Source organism: Bufo bufo, chromosome 2 (genome assembly GCF_905171765.1).
Source record: "Bufo bufo chromosome 2, aBufBuf1.1, whole genome shotgun sequence".
Lineage (NCBI taxonomy): Eukaryota > Metazoa > Chordata > Amphibia > Anura > Bufonidae > Bufo > Bufo bufo.
In genome coordinates, this window is record NC_053390.1 from 33,101,831 (window position 1) to 33,123,690 (window position 21,860).

The following is a 21,860-nucleotide window of genomic DNA, read 5'->3' on the forward strand; positions in this document are numbered from 1 at the left end:
TCTAGACTCTAGACTCAGACAGTGGCTGCTGGAGCAGCTGCCGCACAGCACAGGCACTGAACGTGATGCTGCCAGTGAGCTCCGCCCCCAGAAGAGAGCTGCCTGTCTGTCATTGACCCTGAGCCAAGTTCAGTGACGGCTCCAACAAGTTCCAAGTGAAGAAGTTTCCTATTCCAACTCTCCAACAGTCACAGAAGTAGTAAGTGAACATTATTACAGCCTTTATATTGTACAAAGAAAAAGAAAGATAAATCAGATTCACAACATAAGTACATCATAACAACAAGTGGATGGATGATGGATCATGATGACTTGGTGGATGATGGCAGTGTCAGCAGCACATCTCCCCCCCCCCCCCCCTCCCCAGGCACATTTCTCCCACTCCATCTCATGGGCCAGACCAGTGGCAGACATGGGATCCATGATGGATCCCATGTCTGCCACTGGTCTGGCCCATGTGATGGAGTGTGGGAGAAATGTGCCTGGGGAGGGGGGGGGGGGGGGGGGGAGAGATGTGCTGCTGACACTGGCCCATGGAGGGGCCCGAGCCTGAGGGGGAGAAATGTGCCATGGAGGGCGGGGTTGGGGGGGGGGGGGGGTTTGTGGAGGGTCACGGGTGGGAAGTGTGCTGCCATGATGGAGAGGGGGAGAAATAATGTGACGTGACATGGAGGGGGAGAAATGTGACATTAAGGCCGGGGCCCGGGGGGGCATCATTGGGGGCACTTTTTACTGGCACATTATTAGGTTGCACTATGGGGTCACTTCTTACTGGCACATTATTGGGGGGCACTATGAGGGCACTTCTTGCCAACACATTATTGGTGGGCACTATAGGAGCATCTACTGAGGGCGAAGCTACAAAGAAGTGGTATGTTATTTTGAGGGCTCTGTACAGTAGTATTTTATACTGGGACACATTATGGTGGGTACTATGGGGAAGGGGGAGAGGAATACTATGGGGTCATCTACTGGGGGCACTAAGAAGGGGTATTTTATGCTTGCAAATTATGGGGGACACTGAGGGGCATCTACTGGGGCACTATATATGGGGCATTTTATACTGGTACATTATGGGGGCACTAGGAGAAAGGGGGAGAGGAGCACTATGCAGCATTTACTGGGGGCACTATATAGGGGTATTTTATACTGGTACATTATGGGGGCACTATGGGGACATTAGCTCAACTGGGGGCATTACAAGGGGGTATTTTTGCACTGTCTAATATAAGGAGAATTATTACTACTGGGGGGGGGGGGGGCATTATGGTGGGCTTTATTACTCCCCCATGGTATGACCCCCTAGTAGCAGCACCAGCCTCTCCCTGCTCTGCTATCCCTCTGCCCCTTCTCCAAATCCTTATTATGAAATCTTTCTCATTAGGTTAAAACCCATTAGCTCCGCCGAGCCCCCGGCCAAAGTGTGGAAGTGGTGTCCGAGATCCCCAAGGGCCGAGTAACCTTAAGTTTTCATGTAAAATATATTTCTGTTATACACATATACACTACACTGTGCCCCACAATATACAGTTTCTTCAGTATGAACGTCCACAAATTAAATCTCCAGACTGATTGATGAACCAGATGTGTGGGCCAGCCACGATTAAACCTATTATTGTTTTTATTGATGAGAGTACTCCCTGAGTGTTAGGTGTGGGGTGACCAGGCGGTATATGAAGGGGCAATACTGGTATTATATGGACAGCAGATATGGCATCCTCTGGGCAGTACTGTCTATGGTCAATTCATCCTTCAGAAGCTCCCTGACTGCCACCTGCTTGGCTATCAGTGAGTGACAGTCAGTCAGTGTCACAGTCCCTGACCCTGAGTGTTCGCTGTGGGGTGAGTCACTGATAGCCAAGCAGCAGGCAGTGAAGTGCCATGAGAGCCAGGCCAAGCAGGTGGCAGTCAGGGAGCTGGTGAAGGATGACCATAGACAGTACTGCCCAGAGGATGCCATCTCTGCTGTCCATATACCAGGCAGTATTGCCCATTCAATCATATATCGCCTGGTCAGGGTGACCAGGCAGGCAGGCGGTAATACTGGTGGTAGGCCTGGTATTCTGCAGACCATCTGCTTGTAAGTTACATATGACAAAAGCCTGGAAGCGTTCAGGTACAGAACACAACATTTCATTTGTTGGCGACAAAATGCAAATGAACATATTGCTGAGACTATAACAAAGGGTGCAAAAATAACATAGAATTAATAGACATTCAAGTGAAATAAGAAGAATTGGTCTTTCCTTTTGTGGTGGCTTCCTATTTTAAAGTTTAGTCCCTGTACACAAACGGGGTTCCGTTCCCCCCTCTTATATCTGCAGTTAGGCTTCATACACGTGCCCGTTTCAATGTCAATAAAAGTATGCCCCCCCCCTGGAAAAATTTCTGCGGACGCCCATGGCTGTGTGTAATGTATACGGTGCAGAGCTGTGTGTGTAATGTATACGGTGCAGAGCTGTGTGTGTAATGTATACGGTACAGATCTGTGTGTGTAATGTATACGGTGCAGAGCTGTGTGTGTAATGTATACGGTGCAGAGCTGTGTGTGTAATGTATACGGTGCAGAGCTGTGTGTGTAATGTATACGGTGCAGGGCTGTGTGTGTAATGTATACGGTGCAGAGCTGTGTGTGTAATGTATACGGTGCAGGGCTGTGTGTGTAATGTATACGGTGCAGAGCTGTGTGTGTAATGTATACGGTGCAGAGCTGTGTGTGTAATGTATACGGTGCAGAGCTGTGTGTAATGTATACGGTGCAGAGCTGTGTGTGTAATGTATACGGTGCAGAGCTGTGTGTGTAATGTATACGGTGCAGAGCTGTGTGTGTAATGTATACGGTGCAGAGCTGTGTGTGTAATGTATACGGTGCAGAGCTGTGTGTGTAATGTATACGGTGCAGGGCTGTATGTGTAATGTATACGGTGCAGGGCTGTGTGTGTAATGTATACGGTGCAGAGTTGTTTGTGTAATGTATACGGTGCAGGGCTGTGTGTGTAATGTATACGGTGCAGAGCTGTGTGTGTAATGTATACAGTGCAGAGCTGTGTGTGTAATGTATACGGTGCAGAGCTGTGTGTAATGTATACGGTGCAGGGCTGTGTGTGTAATGTATACGGTGCAGAGCTGTGTGTGTAATGTATACGGTGCAGAGCTGTGTGTAATGTATACGGTGCAGAGCTGTGTGTGTAATGTATACGGTGCAGGGCTGTGTGTGTAATGTATACGGTGCAGAGCTGTGTGTGTAATGTATACGGTGCAGAGCTGTGTGTGTAATGTATACGGTGCAGAGCTGTGTGTGTAATGTATACGGTGCAGAGCTGTGTGTGTAATGTATACGGTGCAGGGCTGTGTGTGTAATGTATACGGTGCAGAGCTGTGTGTGTAATGTATACGGTGCAGAGCCGTGTGTGTAATGTATACGGTGCAGAGCCGTGTGTGTAATGTATACGGTGCAGAGCCGTGTGTGTAATGTATACGGTGCAGAGCCGTGTGTGTAATATATACGGTGCAGAGCAGTGTGTAATGTATACGGTGCAGAGCTGTGTGTGTAATGTATACGGTGCAGAGCTGTGTGTGTAATGTATACGGTGCAGGGCTGTGTGTGTAATGTATACGGCTGTGTGTGTAATGTATACGGTGCAGAGCTGTGTGTGTAATGTATACGGTGCAGAGCCGTGTGTGTAATGTATACGGTGCAGAGCTGTGTGTGTAATATATACGGTGCAGAGCAGTGTGTAATGTATACGGTGCAGAGCTGTGTGTGTAATGTATACGGTGCAGAGCTGTGTGTGTAATGTATACGGTGCAGGGCTGTGTGTGTAATGTATACGGTGCAGAGCTGTGTGTAATGTATACGGTGCAGAGCTATGTGTGTAATGTATACGGTGCAGAGCTGTGTGTGTAATGTATACGGTGCAGGGCTGTGTGTGTAATGTATACGGTGCAGGGCTGTGTGTGTAATGTATACGGTGCAGAGCTGTGTGTGTAATGTATACGGTGCAGAGCTGTGTGTGTAATATATACGGTGCAGAGCAGTGTGTAATGTATACGGTGCAGAGCTGTGTGTGTAATGTATACGGTGCAGAGCTGTGTGTGTAATGTATACGGTGCAGGGCTGTGTGTGTAATGTATACGGTGCAGTGCTGTGTGTGTAATGTATACGGTGCAGAGCTGTGTGTAATGTATACGGTGCAGAGCTGTGTGTGTAATGTATACGGTGCAGAGCTGTGTGTGTAATGTATACGGTGCAGAGCTGTGTGTAATGTATACGGTGCAGAGCTGTGTGTGTAATGTATACGGTGCAGGGCTGTGTGTGTAATGTATACGGTGCAGGGCTGTGTGTGTAATGTATACGGTGCAGAGCTGTGTGTGTAATGTATACGGTGCAGAGCTGTGTGTATTATTTCGCTGTACTTCCCTCTACCAGCTGTGAAGCTACAGTTCACATTCAGCTTTGCTGCGGTATTTTCTTGTCCTCCTGTGAATCCTCCAGAAATCCATGACCTCCTCACACACAGGAGAACTGCACTGATCTCCACTGATCTCCACAGACTGCACAGCCTGTAGCCTGACCCCGCCCACATGCGTCACTGATCACATGACCGTGACATCATCACAGGTCCTTCAGCTCACTAAAATGTACTATTTATCTATCTCCAAGATGTATCAGAACAGCAGCACCTAGTCATGTGATTACTGACTCCTCCCACACATGTGACTGATCATGTGACATCATCACAGGCCTTTGGAAGAGGCAGACGGCTGCTCTACAGGTGGAGGTCAGTGTGTGGTTGCAGGGTCTGTGTGATATAGGGCAAGTAGTTATGACCGATCCTTGGGGTCTCCACCAGCCGTGTATTGGGAGGGGGCGTGGCTTTACATGGCACCAATGGTTCAATGGGATTTTGGGTTTTGCTCCTTTTCTTTAACCCCTTAGTGGCCGACCTATTTTGGACCTTACTGACTAAGAGATTTTATGTTTCTCCTTCCAAGAGCCATAACTTTTTTCTTTTTCTCTCTATGTAGTTGTACAGGGGCTTGTTTTTTGCAGGACAAGTTGTAGTTTTTACTGGTTTAACTTTTATTAACTCTTTCTGGGAGGGGGATGGGGAAAAAACAGCAATACCGCCACTGAGTTTTTACATTATAAATGTCACGGCGTTCATTTGTTACTGGGGCCGGACGGCATTCATGTAGCCTCCGGTAACGATGGATCCACAGAGCTTGGGCACGCCGTTCCCTGCTAGAGCCGCCTGCCGGATCTCACGGGCTAGAAAATAGCCAGAGGGAAGCAACAAGATGTAGGGCTCATTCACATGACCATAAAATACGGACACCGGCTGCGTGCATTCCGCATTTTGCTTATCGGATCGTCTTTCTCTGGTGTAGAAATGCCTACTGCCCACAGGTACGGACTAGAATAGGACATTTTCTATCTTTTTTGCAGGGCGCTTTGCGGACAAGAATAGGCATTTATATTGCCGGCGCCCGTCCCGTTCCGCAAATTGCGGAAGGCAACACGGACGGCTTCCGTTTTTTTGCGGACCTCGAAAAATGGGACAGTCGTGTGCATGAGGCCTTAGGCTAAAAAAATTTATAAATTCCCTACCTTGTACTCTTATCAGGCAAAGAAGGGAGACAATTATTGTATTATGCTCTGTACCCAGTCTGCCGCAGCTGTCACAGAGCAGGCGCCTGCCATCCATGTCCCTGACCAGGAGGCCCCTCTCCAATCTCTGCTAAGTCACCGCTGCACTGCCTCTGCCAGGGCTACTACTACAACAAGTAGCGGAAGCAGCAGACAATACAGCTGAATATGATGGACCAGCTTTTTCAAGTGCTGCCACACACCTCAGGAAACTGATACACCCCCCTAAGCAACCATGTTCAGTTATACCTGGACTCTGCCCTTGTTCCAGCCAGGGTAGATTTGATTTAAATCACTAGTCAGTAAGGCTTGATTTAAATCATAGTTTTCTACATAAAGACTAATTCTTGCTGGTATAACTTATAATATGCAAGTAGATGAAGATTTAAACAACTTTTCATATTAGTTTGATTAGGTTGATTCAGCATTCATAGGTTTGTAGAAGTTAGGATTAAGGTATTTTTCTCAACTCTGTTCATGTTATAACATTTTTGCTGTGAAGAGGAGGCATGTGATCTCTGCTGAGTAAAAAAAGTAAACCAAGTATCTGTGATAATATCTTGTAGGCAGAGAAACTGCCCAATAATCTTACAAAAACCTCTGGAAGAGCATGACATTGTGAATGGATTAATGGAATTTTTTTTACCAAAAAAATGACACATATAGAAACATAGAATGTGTCGGCAGATAAGAACCATTTGGCCCATCTAGTCTGCCCCATATACTGAATACTATGGATAGCCCCCGGCCCTATCTTATATGAAGGATAGCCTTATGCCTATCCCATGCATGCTTAAACCCCTTCACTGTATTTGCAGCTACCACTTCTGCAGGAAGGCTATTCCATGCATCCACTACTCTCTCAGTAAAGTAATACTTCCTGATATTACTTTTAACCCTTTGCCCCTCTAATTTAAAACCTATGTCCTCTTGTAGCAGTTTTTCTTCTTTTAAATATTCTCTCCTCTTTTACCTTGTTGATTCCCTTTATGTATTTAGCAGTTTCTATCATATCCCCTCTGTCTCGTCTTTCTTCCAAGCTATACATGTTAAGGTCCTTTAATCTTTCCTGGTAAGTTTTATCCTGCAATCCATGTACCAGTTTAGTAGCTCTTCTCTGAACTCTCCCCAAAGTATCAATATCCTTCTGGAGATATGGTCTCCAGTACTGAGCACAATACTCCAGATGAGGTCTCACTAGTGCTCTGTAGAGCGGCATGAGCACCTCCCTCTGTCTACTGGTAATGCCTCTCCGTATACACCCAAGCATTCTGCTAGCATCTCCTGCTGCTCTATGACATTGTCTGCCTACCTTTAAGTCTTCTGAAATAATAACCCCTAAATCCCTGTCCTCAGATACTGAGGTTAGGACTGTAGCACTGATTTTATATTCTGCTCTTGGGTTTTTACTCCCCGGGTGCATTATCTTGCACTTATCAACATTAAATTTTAGTTCCCAGATTTTTGACCATTCCTCTAGTTTTCCTAAATCCTTTTCCATTTGGTGTATCCCTCCAGTAACATCAACCCTGTTACAAATCTTTGTGTCATCAGCAAAAAGACACACCTTACCATCGAGGCCTTCTGCAATTTCGCTGATAAAGATATTAAACAATATGGGTCCCAGAACAGATCCCTGAGGTACCCCACTGGTAACAAGACCATATACTCCATTGACTACAACCCTCTGTTGTCTGTCCCTCAGCCACTGCCTAATCCATTCAACAATATGGGAGTCTACGTACAGCCTTATTCTACATAATTAAAAAACAAATCTTTATTTCATGATGGAATAACCTTTGGATGGTAATATATTTTCCTCAAAAAGCATTTTATATTAAAAAAATCTGATTTAAATCAAAAAAATCTGATTGATTTAAAAAAAAAATAATAATTGATTTTTATCCACCCTGGTTCCAGCACATACCCTAAGCCCTGACTCCCTTATAGACTTCTGGATCAGCAGATGGGACCAGTGGCAGGAACTAGCCCAGTCTGCCGTTGGTGTACTGTCTTGTCCCACCTCCGATGTTCTGTTAGACAAGGTAAACGGAGTGGCAGATGGTGTCGTCACACCAAAGTGGACACATTTGTCCTCCACAGTCATGGAAACCACTGCATTCCTGGAAATGATTCCATCACAAAAATGTGGCTGATGCCACCGAATAGATTAAATTGCTGACAGTCGGGCCTGGCTATTTATAACTAGACCAATGATGTCACTGCTGCTGTCGGCCTGTCCATCATGTCTTATTCAGCTCTGCTGCTGCCACTACTACTACCCCTACACAGCCACACATTTCCTTTTCTGTCAGGTTCTATACTGTACTGCTCAAAAAAGGGAGAATTTTTTTCAAGACCATTGCCAATTCTTCTTCAGTTTACCAGAACTCGGGCACACGGTCACTGGCACATGTATTTGTGGCAGTAGGATTGGTGTGTGTGTATATTGTGAGGCAGTGACAGGCCTCCTATATGAAGAGGGAAGATATGTGTCTCCTAGAATGTTGCAGAAACCTATTAGAGGAGATGTATGGTATGATTTGCTGTGTTTTCACCACGATCACCAGGCCTGAGATGAGGCCAGGTGCGATAATCACTTGGGGATAAAGCAGTCCTCAGAGTGTGAGAGGAGGAGTTAGGCCCCAGGGAACAGACCTGAAGAGGGCCTGTGTGGTCCCAGCCAGGAGGGCTGGGCTGGGGGGCCATAAGGCTGAGGAAGCCTGAGTTTGGGGGGACCTAGCAACGCCTGATGAAGAGAGGTGTCGCACGGTCAGAGTCAGGAGGACTGCCGGACCATATCCCTCCAAGTTATTTCGCTGCTTCCACCGGAAGGACTGGTGGGTTGCACTGGTCACAGCTGAATAACTGTCAAGGTGCGGTGTGGGTGGTAAACTCCACACCAAACACAGAAGGAACAAACAACTTCAAACAAACAACCCAGAGGGCAAGAATCCGGTGCATCTACCTGGGCTTTCAACACCTCTGCCTCAAGGTCAGGCTATAGGGCGGATAAAACTACCCCTTCAGACAATATCGGACCAGGATCTTCCGAATCCCCCCTCCCCAGGAAAGCTACGCGGCAAAGCATCAGCCTTGACATTCTTAACCCCAGGGCGATAGGTGACGATGAAATAAAATCTGGTAAAAAAACAACGACCATCTGGCCTGCCTTGGGTTAATTCGCTTAGCCGACTCCATGTAAGCCAGATTTTTGTGATCAGTAAGCACAGTAATAGGATGACGCCGTTCCTCCAAAGCCAACTAAATGGCCAACAATTCTCTATTGTCTATGTCATAATTCCTTTCTGCAGCCAAGAGTTTCTTAGAGAAGAATGCACATTTACTAGATGAAAGACCCTGCAACAAGACTGCTCCTACCCCTACTTCGGATGCGTCAACTTTCACAATGAATGGCTGTGACACATCCGGTTGCACCGGTATAGGAGCAGAAGCAAAACATTCCTTCACCGCAGAAAAATCTTGTAATGCCGTATCAGACCAGACATGCAAACCTTTCCTAGTTATGTCCATTAAAGGTTTAACCACAGTCGAGTAGTTCAAAATTAATTTACGGTAGTAGTTTGTGAATCCCAAAAACTGCATAAGCGCTTTCAGATTTTCGAGTCGATCGCAGTCCAACACAGCACGGACCTTCTCTGGATCCATACGAAAACCTGAAGATGAGAGTAGGTAACCCAGGAATTGCACTTCCTGAACTGCAAAAACGCACTTCTTCATCTTAGCATACAATTTATTCTCTCTTAGGATCTGTAACACCTGTCTCCCATGATACTGATGAGTCTCCATGTCTGGAGAATAAATTAGTATGTCATCCAGATACACAACAACAAACCTATCCACCATATGATGAAAGATATCATTAACAAAATGCTGGGAAACTGCAGGAGCATTAGTTAACCCAAACAGCATGACCAAGTTCTCAATATGACCCTCGGGGGTATTAAACACTGTCTTTTATTCATCCCCTTCCTTGATCCTGACCAGATTATATGCCCCCTTAGGTCCAACTTGGAGAACACTTTGGCACCAACAATCTGGTTAAACAAGTCAGAAATCAAAGAAAAGGGGTGCGGATCACGGACCGTAAACCGATTGAGCTCACGGAAGTCCAGACATGGCCTAAGAGTTCCATCTTTATTTGTAAAAAAGAAAAACCCTGCTGCCACTGAGGACTTGGAAGGTCTAATATGTCCCTTAGCCAAACTGTCGGCAATATACTCTCGCATGGCCGCTCTTTTAGGTTCAGAAAGGTTATATAACCTAGATTTGGGCAACTTCGCTCTGGGAATAAAATTTATAGGACAATCATATTCCCGGAGTGGGGGTAAACCCTGGCAACCACTCTCAGAAAGTGCATTCAGAAATGAAAGGGGGAACAGCTTTAAAGGTCAAGACAGAAAGAGATGTATTAACCACCTCAGCCCCCAGTGCTTAAACACCCTGAAAGACCAGGCCACTTTTTACACTTCTGACCTACACTACTTTCACCGTTTATTGCTCGGTCATGCAACTTACCACCCAAATGAATTTTACCTCCTTTTCTTCTCACTAATAGAGCTTTCATTTGGTGGTATTTCATTGCTGCTGACATTTTTACTTTTTTTGTTATTAATCAAAATTTAACGATTTTTTTGCAAAAAAATGACTTTTCACTTTCAGTTGTAAAATTTTGCAAAAAAAACGACATCCATATATAAATTTTGCTCTAAATTTATTGTTCTACATGTCTTTGATAAAAAAAAAATGTTTGGGTAAAAAAAAAAAAATGGTTTGGGTAAAAGTTATAGCGTTTACAAACTATGGTACAAAAATGTGAATTTCCGCTTTTTGAAGCAGCTCTGACTTTCTGAGCACCTGTCATGTTTCCTGAGGTTCTACAATGCCCAGACAGTACAAACACCCCACAAATGACCCCATTTCGGAAAGTACACACCCTAAGGTATTCGCTGATGGGCATAGTGAGTTCATAGAACTTTTTATTTTTTGTCACAAGTTAGCGGAAAATGATGATTTTTTTTTTTTTTTTTTTTTTCTTACAAAGTCTCATATTCCACTAACTTGTGACAAAAAATAAAAAGTTCTATGAACTCACTATGCCCATCACGAAATACCTTGGGGTCTCTTCTTTCCAAAATGGGGTCACTTGTGGGGTAGTTATACTGCCCTGGCATTCTAGGGGCCCAAATGTGTGGTAAGGAGTTTGAAATCAAATTCTGTAAAAAATGACCTGTGAAATCCGAAAGGTGCTCTTTGGAATATGGGCCCCTTTGCCCATCTAGGCTGCAAAAAAGTGTCACACATCTGGTATCTCCGTACTCAGGAGAAGGTGTCATTTTACATATACCCATGCTGGGTGAGAGAAATATCTTGGCAAAAGACAACTTTTCCCATTTTTTTATACAAAGTTGGCATTTGACCAAGATATTTATCTCACCCAGCATGGGTATATGTAAAAAGACACCCCAAAACACATTCCTCAACTTCTCCTGAATACAGAGATACCAGATGTGTGACACTTTTTTGCAGCCTAGGTGGGCAAAGGGGCCCATATTCCAAAGAGCACCTTTCGGATTTCACAGGTCATTTTTTACTGAATTTGATTTCAAACTCCTTACCACACATTTGGGCCCCTAGAATGCCAGGGCAGTATAACTACCCCACAAGTGACCCCATTTTGGAAAGAAGAGACCCCAAGGTATTCGCTGATGGGCATAGTGAGTTCATGGAAGTTTTTATTTTTTGTCACAAGTTAGTGGAATATGAGACTTTGTATGAAAAAAATAAAAAAATAAAAAATCATCATTTTCCACTAACTTGTGACAAAAAATAAAAAATTCTAGGAACTTGCCATGCCCCTCACGGAATACCTTGGGGTGTCTTCTTTCCAAAATGGGGTCACTTGTGGGGTAGTTATACTGCCCTGGCATTTTCCAGGGGCCCTAATGTGTGGTAAGTAGGTAAATGACCTGTGAAATCCGAAAGGTGCTCTTTGGAATGTGGGCCCCTTTGCCCACCTAGGCTGCAAAAAAGTGTCACACATCTGGTATCTCCGTACTCGGGAGAAGGTTGGGAATGTGTTTTGTGGTGTCATTTTACATATACCCATGCTGGGTGAGAGAAATATCTTGGCAAAAGACAACTTTTCCCATTTTTTTATACAAAGTTGGCATTTGACCAAGATATTTATCTCACCCAGCATGGGTATATGTAAAAAGACACCCCAAAACACATTCCTTAACTTCTCCTGAATACAGAGATACCAGATGTGTGACACTTTTTTGCAGCCTAGGTGGGCAAAGGTGCCCAAATTCCTTTTAGGAGGGCATTTTTAGACATTTGGATACCAGACTTCTTCTCACACTTTGGGGCCCCTAAAATGCCAGGGCAGTATAAATACCCCACATGTGACCCCATTTTGGAAAGAAGACACCCCAAGGTATTCAATGAGGGGCATGGCGAGTTCATAGAAAAAAAAAAATTTTGGCACAAGTTAGCGGAAATTGATTTTTTTGATTTTGTTCTCACAAAGTCTCCCTTTCCGCTAACTTGGGACAAAAATTTCAATCTTTCATGGACTCAATATGCCCCTCAGCGAATACCTTGGGGTGTCTTCTTTCCAAAATGGGGTCATTTGTGGGGTGTTTGCGGAGACCCTCAAATGCCAGGGCAGTACAATCATTACATGTATGCCCAGCATTAGGAGTTTCTGCTATTCTCCTTATATTGAGCATACAGGTAATGAGATTTTTTTTTTCCGTTCAGCCTCTGGGCTGAAAGAAAAAAATGAACGGCACAGATTTCTTCATTCGCATCGATCAATGTGGATGAAAAAATCTCTGCCAAAAAAAGAAAAAGGAGGGGAAAGGCGTCTGCCAGGACATAGGAGCTCCGCCCAACATCCATACCCACTTCAGCTCGTATGCCCTGGCAAACCCGATTTCTCCATTCACATCAATCGATGTGGATGAATAAATCATTGCCGGGATTTTTTTTTTTATATATACAAAGTGTTTGCCAAAGTATATGAACACCGCCACCTCCTCAGCTCATATGCCTCGGCAAACATATCTTTTACTGCAGAGGAGAAATCTCGTCTTGCAGCGCCGCATACACCGACTTGCGTGTAATCTGACAGCAGCGCAATGCTTCTGTCCGAATGCACATCAGTGCTGCAGCTAGTCGATCGGTTGGTCCACCTGGAAGGTAAAAAAAACAAAACAAAAAAGAAAAAACCAGGCCGCAAAGCAATAACTTTATTAACTTTAGAACAGAACATATTAACTTTTTTTAAACTTTTTAAACTTTTTTACTTACCGGTAATTTTTTTTTTGTTTCGTTTTTTTTACCTTTATAGAACAAACCTCTCCTTCCCCATGGGACAATGTGCAAAGCGCAAATCGCCCAAAGATGTGGCGAAGTACGTTATGCACTTTATCCCAGGTGAAAGGAGAGGTTTGCAGCAGCTGTGAGTAAAAGGGCCCTAATAGCCCTGTGTGCCTGTCCTGTGAGATGCAATCCCTATGCTAGGTGTACCTGTGTGTGGTACTTCCGGAAACACTCACCTAAGCATAGGGCAGGGTGGTCAGGGCAGTCAGGACAGAAATAGCGGGTGTCACGCCTTATTCCACTCCTGCTACAGACACGACATTTTTTTCGGGGTGGCGGTTGGGTTGAGGTACCAGCAACGACACTGGGGAAATGTCGCTCGTGTAGACGGCTAACCACACTGGTGGATGGGGCCACGGAACCTCCTGGGTAAAGGAGGTTCGCGATGATCTCTTCCTGGAATTTGAGGAAGGATCCTGTTCTCCCAGCCTTACTGTAGAGAACAAAACTATTGTACAGCGCCAATTGAATTAAATATACAGACACCTTCTTATACCAGCGTCTGGTTCTGCGGGAAACTAAATAGGGAGCCAACATCTGGTCATTGAAGTCCACCCCTCCCATGAGCGCATTATAGTCGTGGACTGAGAGGGGCTTTTCAATGACACGGGTTGCCCTTTCAATTTGGATTGTCGTGTCTGCGTGAATGGAGGAGAGCATGTAAACGTCACGCTTGTCTCTCCATTTCACCGCGAGCAGTTCTTCGTTACACAAGGCAGCCCTCTCCCCCCTTGCAAGACGGGTGGTTACAAGCCGTTGGGGGAAGCCCACGCGACTAGTTCGCGCGGTGCCACAGGCGCAAATCCGTTCTAGAAACAAATGCCTAAAGAGGGCCACACTTGTGTAAAAATTGTCCACATAAAGATGGTACCCCTTGCCGAATAAGGGTGACACCAAGTCCCAGACTGTCTTCCCACTGCTCCCCAGGTAGTCAGGGCAACCGACCGGCTCCGGGGTCTGATCTTTTCCCTCATAGATCCGAAATTTGTGGGTATAGCCTGTGGCCCTTTCACAGAGCTTATACAATTTGACCCCATACCGGGCACGCTTGCTTGGGATGTATTGTTTGAAGCCAAGGCGCCCGGTAAAATGTATTAGGGACTCGTCTACGCAGATGTTTTGCTCAGGGGTATACAAATCTGCAAATTTCTGGTTGAAATGGTCTATGAGGGGCCGAATTTTGTGGAGCCGGTCAAAAGTTGGGTGGCCTCTGGGACGGGAGGTGGTGTTGTCGCTAAAATGCAGAAAACGCAGGATGGTCTCAAATCGTGTCCTGGACATAGCAGCAGAGAACATGGGCATGTGATGAATTGGGTTCGTGGACCAATATGACCGCAATTCATGTTTTTTTGTCAGGCCCATGTTGAGGAGAAGGCCCAGAAAAATTTTAAGTTCGGAAACTTGGACTGGTTTCCACCGGAAAGGCTGGGCATAATAGCTTTCCGGGTTTGCGGTTATAAATTGTGTGGCATACTGGTTGGTCTCTGCCACGACTAAGTCCAAGAGCTCCGCAGTCAAGAACAGCTCAAAAAATCCCAGGGCCGAACCGATTTGAGCCGTCTCAACCCGAACTCCAGACTGGGCGGTGAAAGGGGGAACTACAGGTGCGGCTGAAGTTGGTGACTGCCAATCAGGGTTTGCCAGCACCTCAGGGACTCTAGGGGGTCTACGGGCCTGTCTGCGCGGTGGCTGCGACGGGGTAACTACTGCACGTGCCACCGTACCAGCTTCAACTGCCCTTCTGGTGCTCGCTACTTCACCATGTTGTACGGCAGTGCTGGTACTAGGTCCAGGAAGGGCTGCGCTGCTGGTGTATGCCTCACCATGTGATCCGGCAGCGACAGCCCCACTCTGCTGCTCTTGAAGCGGATCCTGCGTAACCTGTGGTCTAGCGACACGGGGCCGGGTACGCCTGGTGCTGCCAGGGACCTCCACCTCCTCGTCCGAACTTTGGGTCAGAGAGCCACTGTTTTCCACAGGTTCATATTCTGACCCGCTAGATTCGTCAGATGAGGGTTCCCACTCCTCATCCGACTGGGTCAGAATCCTGTAGGCCTCTTCAGAAGAATACCCCCTGTTTGACATTTTGGACTACTAAATTTAGGGGTATTCCCTGAGACTACCCAAGAAAAAAAGCAAACCTGTCTTACAAAGGGGAGGCTAGCGAAGTACCGGAGGCTGCTGCGGTTGATAAAAAATATCAAAACTGATTTTTTTATCGCCGCAGTGCGTGTAAAGTGAATGTGCAGTGATCAAAAAATAATAATTTTTTGTCACTGCGGTGGGGCGGGTGTGGGTGAACGCACGTGTGGGCGACCGATCAGGCCTGATCGGGCAAACACTGCGTTTTGGGTGGAGGGCGAACTAAAGTGACACTAATACTATTATAGATCTGACCGTGATCAGTTTTGATCACTTACAGATACTATAAAAGTACAAATGCTGATTAGCGATACGCTAATCAGCGAATAAAAGTGACTGCGGTGCGGTGGGGTGGGCGCTAACTGACGCTAACTACCTAACCAAGGGGCCTAAACTATCCCTAAAACCTATCAGTCAATACCAGTGAAAAAAAAAAGTGACAGTTTACACTGATCACTTTTTTTCCTTTCACTAGTGATTGACAGGGGCGATCAAAGGGGTGATCAAAGGGTTAATTGGGGTGCAGGGGCGTGATCTGGGGCTAAGGTGTAGTGTTTGGTGTACTCACAGTTCAGTCTGCTCCTGTGCTGGATCCAACCGACGAAAAGGACCAGCACAGGAGCAGAGAAGCCATATAACAGATCATATTTACTAATATGATCTGTTATCTGGCTTGTGATTCGATTTTTTTAAAAATCAGCGACGATCATTGGCTGGCAGGTTGCTGATGCAATTATCCTCGAACTTTTGCCGGCCCGCGATGCGCATGCGCGGGCCGGCTGAGACCGAAATCTCGCGTCTCGCGAGAGGACGCGCCGGCGCGTCCACTCGGAATGAAACAACCACCTCCAGGACGCGTCTGTGCGTACAGCGGTCCGGAGGTGGTTAAGACAGTTGTCCATGCAATAATCACTCCAATCGAGAATCTGTCTCGCTTGCCAGTCAATGGTAAGGTTAAGTTTGCTCAACCATATTAAACCCAGAACCAACGGAGCAGGCAGACCCTCCAGCACAAAACACTAAATGGATTCCTGATGAAAATTACCCACTCTTAAACACCGAAATACTTTTCTCTAATGCACTTGTCAACCCATGCAAACGGACGAACTGACCATTAACTAGGTTAACCCCTGCCTCACTGTCAATAAACACCTCAATTCCCACCGTTTTGGACTGTAGCGCCACCTCGGTAGATAGGAAAATTCGGGTACTACCAGTAAATGACAAAAGTGAGTTCTGACTCCCCAACCACACCACCAAGAGTAAAATGGGAATTAAAAGTTTTTTTTGTTTTCACCTTGACGCTGAACGTAAGGATAAACATTAACAAACGGTCCCCTTTTTACACAGAAAAAACATACTCTCTTCTTATGAGTAAAACTCTTGCAAGCAGGCCCAGGGGTCGCTCCCCCTAACTGCATAGGTTCCTCACCACGCATAAATTCAGGAGTCTCTCCACCTAAGTTGTCAGAGGAAGCCGCCACGTTATATGATGGTTCGTCCTGAGAGTGAAGGACCTTAGATCTCTCTCTCAGGCGTCTATCCATATGAACAGCAAGGGACATAGCCGCTTCCAATGACTCAGGATTTTCGTGAAAGGCCAATGCGTCCTTTAGCCTCTCGGATAATCCCTGATAGAATTAGCTAAGGAGAGCTGGATAATTCCACTCCGTATCCATAGCCCATTAATTCAGAGCAATAGATCTCCGCAGAACGCCCTTCCTGCTGTAAACCATGTAACTAGGTCTCAGCCAGGGAGATCCGATCCGGGTCATCGTATATAAGATGTAGAGCTCTGAAAACTTCATCTACTGACCGGAGGGACTGTGATCTGGTCGGTAGAGAAAAAGCCCAAGACTGAGCATCCCCTTTAAGCAACGACATGATAATACCCACTCTTTGACTCTCATTCCCAGATGAAAGTGGACGTAACCTAAAGTACAATTTACACGACTCTCTGAACCAAATGAAATTATTGGCGGTTGATAATGTCATGGCGCGGTGTCGGTGGTAAACTGCACACTAAACACAGGAGGGAAGGGAAAAGGTATTAGGCCTGGAAACTAGGGAAAGGGGAAAGGTCACCACCTAGTGAATCCCTAAACCGAATGAACAGACCTCGATGGTAGTAATGTTCATACTCAGGAACCTAGAACCCTATTTGACCCTAAATGGCTCTGGAAATAGTGTTAGGACAAAAGATGACCTGTTCCTTCCCAACTGAAGGAACAGGAGACTCCCTCAGGCCTAATACCAAAAGATAGGGGAATACAACAAACAAAAAATAGGAAAAAGACACTTAACTCCGAAGTACGCGGACGAGCAGGAACTCAGTGGAGAACCAAAAACCAGCACTTCCAGAACCAGAAAGGAGCTATCAACCGCATAGCATGATGGGCGAGACCAGACTTAATAGAGGAGTTGGAATGACCACTTAAGCTACACCTGAGACAACAGGTGTGGTCATAACCAGCAACAACACAGAAACAAGTGAAACCAAAGAGGCTGTCAGATCACATCACATGCAACCAGTCTCTTAGATCTTCTGACCCCTGTCTCAGGAGAGACTGTGACAATACCACAGTGTGAACACTGACCTAGAGGTGAGTTAGGGAGACCTCTGTATAATGAGCGCCTAGCCGGGCAAGGGTTTATTGTTTTGTGTGGATGTAACACATTATGAGGGGAAGCTGCGACTTCATGTACCGAGTGATGCCAAACTTGGAAGTGTGATGTGCTGTGTGACAAATAAAGCACAGTTGGAGCTTGAAAACCCCCTGTTTGATGTGAAGTCTGTCATTGCCGACCCCTGAGAGAGAGCGATCTATCTATATATAAATATATATAAGACCAAAAGTATGGACACACCTTCTCATTCAAAGAGTTTTCTTTATTTTTATGACTATGAAAATTGTAGATTCACACTGAAGGCATCAAAACTATGAATTAACACATGTGGAATTATATACATAACAAACAAGTGTGAAACAACTGAAAATATGTCATATTCTAGGTTCTTCAAAGTAGCCACCTTTTGCTTTGATTACTGCTTTGCACACTCTTGGCATTCTCTTGATGAGCTTCAAGAGGTAGTCCCCTGAAATGGTTTTCACTTCACAGGTGTGCCCTGTCAAGTTTAATAAGTGGGATTTCTTGCCTTATAAATGGGGTTGGGACCATCAGTTGCGTTGAGGAGAAGTCAGGTGGATACACAGCTGATAGTCCTACTGAATAGACTGTTAGAATTTGTATTATGGCAAGAAAAAAGCAGCTAAGTAAAGAAAAACGAGTGGCCATCATTACTTTAAGAAATGAAGGTCAGTCGGTCAGCCGAAAAATTGGGAAAACTTAAAAGTAAGGGCTATTTGACCATGAAGGAGAGTGATGGGGTGCTGCGCCAGATGACCTGGCCTCCACAGTCACCGGACCTGATCCCAATCGAGATGGTTTGGGGTAAGCTGGACCGCAGAGTGAAGGCAAAATGGCCAACAAGTGCTAAGCATCTCTGGGAACTCCTTCAAGACTTTTGGAAGACCATTTCAGGGGACTACCTCTTGAAGCTCATCAAGAGAATGCCAAGAGTGTGCAAAGCGGTAATCAAAGCAAAAGGTGGCTACTTTGAAGAACCTAGAATATGACATATTTTCAGTTGTTTCACACTTGTTTATGTATATAATTCCACATGTGTTAATTCATAGTTTTGATGCCTTCATAGTCTTGAAAATAAAGAAAACTCTTTGAATGAGAAGGTGTCCAAACTTTTGGTCTGTACTGTGTATATATATATATATATATATATATATAATTACTGCCCGTCCAAAAAAAGTCACCACCAAAAATATTTCATTGGACCGCCTTTACCTTTGATTACGGCACGCATTCGCTGTGGCATTGTTTCGATAAGCTTCTGCAATGTCACAATATTTATTTCCATCCAGTGTTGCATTAATTTTTCACCAAGATCTTGCATTGATGATGGTAGAGTCTGACTGCTGCGCAAAGCCTTCTCCCGCACATCCCAAAGATTCTCAATGGGGTTAAAGTCTGGACTCTGTGGTGGCCAATCCATGGGTGAAAATGATGTCTCCCTGAACCACTCTTTCACAATTTGAGCCCGATGAATCCTGGCATTGTCATCTTGGAATATGCCCGTGCCATCAGGGAAAGAAAATCCATTGATGGAATAACCTGGTCATTCAGTATGTTCAGGTAGTCGCTGACCTCATTCTTGGAGCACATACTGTTGCTGAACCTAGACCTGACCAACTGCAGCAACCCCAGATCATAGCACTGCCCCCACAGGCTTGTACAGTAGGCACTAGGCATGATGGGTGCATCACTTCACCTGCCTCTCTTCTTACCCTGATGCGCCCATCACTCTGGAACAGGGTAAATCTGGACTCATCAGACCACATGACCTTCTTCCATTGCTCCAGAGTCCAATCTTTATGCTTCCTAGCAAATTGAAGCCTTTTTTTCTGGTTTGCCTCACTGATTAGTGGTTTTCTTACGGCTACACAGCTGTTCAGTCCCAATCCCTTGAGTTCCCTTCGCATTGTGCGTGTGGAAATGCCCTTACTTTCACTATTAAACATAGCCCTGAGTTCTACTGTTGTTTTTCTTCGATTTGATTTCACCAAACGTTTAAGTGATCGCACGATCATTCAGGATTTTTTTCCCGCCACATTTCTTCCTCGAATACGATGGGTCCCCACTATCCTTCCAGTTTTTTTGTAAATTTAACGTTTTATTAGGGTTTTTCCAGAATAATCAAATCAACATTGAACAACGTCAACAACAAGAATAATACCAGTGGTGCAGTACAGAAAATAAGCATAAGAGATCATTTTCAAATACATAAACTGAGCAAAAAGGCAAATGTACTACAGACATCCAAACGAACACAAAGAAAAAAGACAATAGACATAGAAGACAAACAAACGAGACAGCGGGAGAGGGGGAGGAAAGGAGGCTGGGGGGGGGCTAAAGCATAGCGAGGAGGGCCTAAACCCTGGTGTCTCGAAACAAGGATGTGGAGCGAAAGTCATCCCAGGGGCCCCAGGTCTTTACGAACCGGGACGCATCTGAGGGCATTACACTGATAAGGTCTTCCAACTAGGGTTGTTGCGGGTATCGAAATTTCGATACCCAATCGATTCTTTTGTCTCGGTATCGTACCGGGATTTCCATTTTTTTCGATATTGGGCTGCGCTGCTGCGCAGTCTAGTATCTCTGAACATGAGCACACTGCTCTCAGCACGCTCATGTTCTCTCAGCAGCACAGGGGAGAAGGAAGCTGTCCCCCCCCCCCCTGTGCTGCAGCTGCCACCAATGAGGAGAGGGGCGGAGGAGGGGCGGGCGCACTGCGCCACCAATGATACGACTTTTCCTACACAGAGCGGCGCCCAGCGATGTCCCAGCACTTACCATTATTCCTGGACGCCGCTCCGTTCGCCCGCTGTGCCCCATTACTGTCTCCTCTCCTGCTCCATATGCTAATTACTATCGGAGCAATGGGGAGGAGACATCAGCTTCTCTAGTGGGCGTTCCTTCTCCCTGCGCTGCGATTGGACAGTGCTACAGCCAGGGAGAAGGAACGCCCACTAGAGAAGCTGATGTCTCCTCCTCATTGCTCCGATAGTAAATAGCATATGGAGCAGGAGACGGTAACGGGGGCACAGCAGGTGAACGGAGTGGCGCCCAGGAATAATAGTAAGTGCAGAGACATCTCTGGGCGCCGCTCTGCGTAGCCTAATACTTAAAGTCTGGACCTACACATAATAATACAGGAGGCAGGTGCCGGCAGCAGAATCGCATTGCCGGCACCCTGCCCCTGACAGGGAGCTGCGATCAGTTAACCCCTCAGGTGCCGCTAATCTGCCAGTACCCGCCTCCTGTATTAAGGGGTAATTATCATTGGTGCGCAGTGCGCCCTCCTCCCCCTCTCAAACCCCCCACCCCATTAAAATCATTAGTGGCACAGTGCTCCGGCCCCTCTCAACCCCCCCAGTATTAAAATCATTGGTGGCAGTGTCCACAGGGTCCCCTCCCCCTCATTGGTGGTGCAGTGGCAGCTTCTGATTGGAGCCCCAGCTGTGTAATCCTGGGGCTCCGATCGGTTACCATGGCAGCCAGGACGCTACTGAAGCCCTGGCTGCCATGGTAACATCCCTGATGCTGTGTGCACAGAGCAGCAGGGACAGTGTGAAGTCCTATTCACCCTGATAGAGATCTATCAGGGTGAATAGGACAAGGGATGAAAAAAATCCCAGGTTCTAGCCCCTAAGGGGGGAAATAGTTATTAAGAAAAAAAGTAAAAAAAAAAAACGCCTAAATATTAAGTATGAATCGCCCCCTTTCCCAATTTCACATATAAAATGTATAAATAATAAACATATTACATATCGCCACGTCAGAAAAGTCCAAACTATTAAAATATTTTAAAAATCTATGCGGTGAACGCCGGAACAGAAAAAAATATAAAAAAACTGCGCGATTCGCCATTTTAAAAAATGCGGAATGCACGTGGATTTTTTGGTTTATTTTTTTCGCGTGGTATCGAGTATCGCAATACTTTTTATTGGTATCGAAACCGAATCAAAAATTTGGTATCGCAACAACTCTACTTCCAACCTCTGGTAGAGAGCAATTTTCTTAA

The 21,860-nt window shown here is 45.7% G+C and overlaps 1 protein-coding gene across 1 annotated transcript in view; it reads left to right on the top strand.

Annotated features, from left to right (window-relative positions):
* Window positions 1–4,735: 4,735 nt before the first annotated feature.
* The window catches only part of LOC120992104 (zinc finger protein 436-like), a 442,874-nt gene continuing 425,749 nt past the window's right edge, over window positions 4,736–21,860 (top strand). Inside the window, exon 1 of the mRNA XM_040420873.1 lies at window positions 4,736–4,781. The gene's annotated coding sequence lies outside the window, so the exon portion shown is untranslated. The remainder of the gene's footprint in view (window positions 4,782–21,860) is intronic.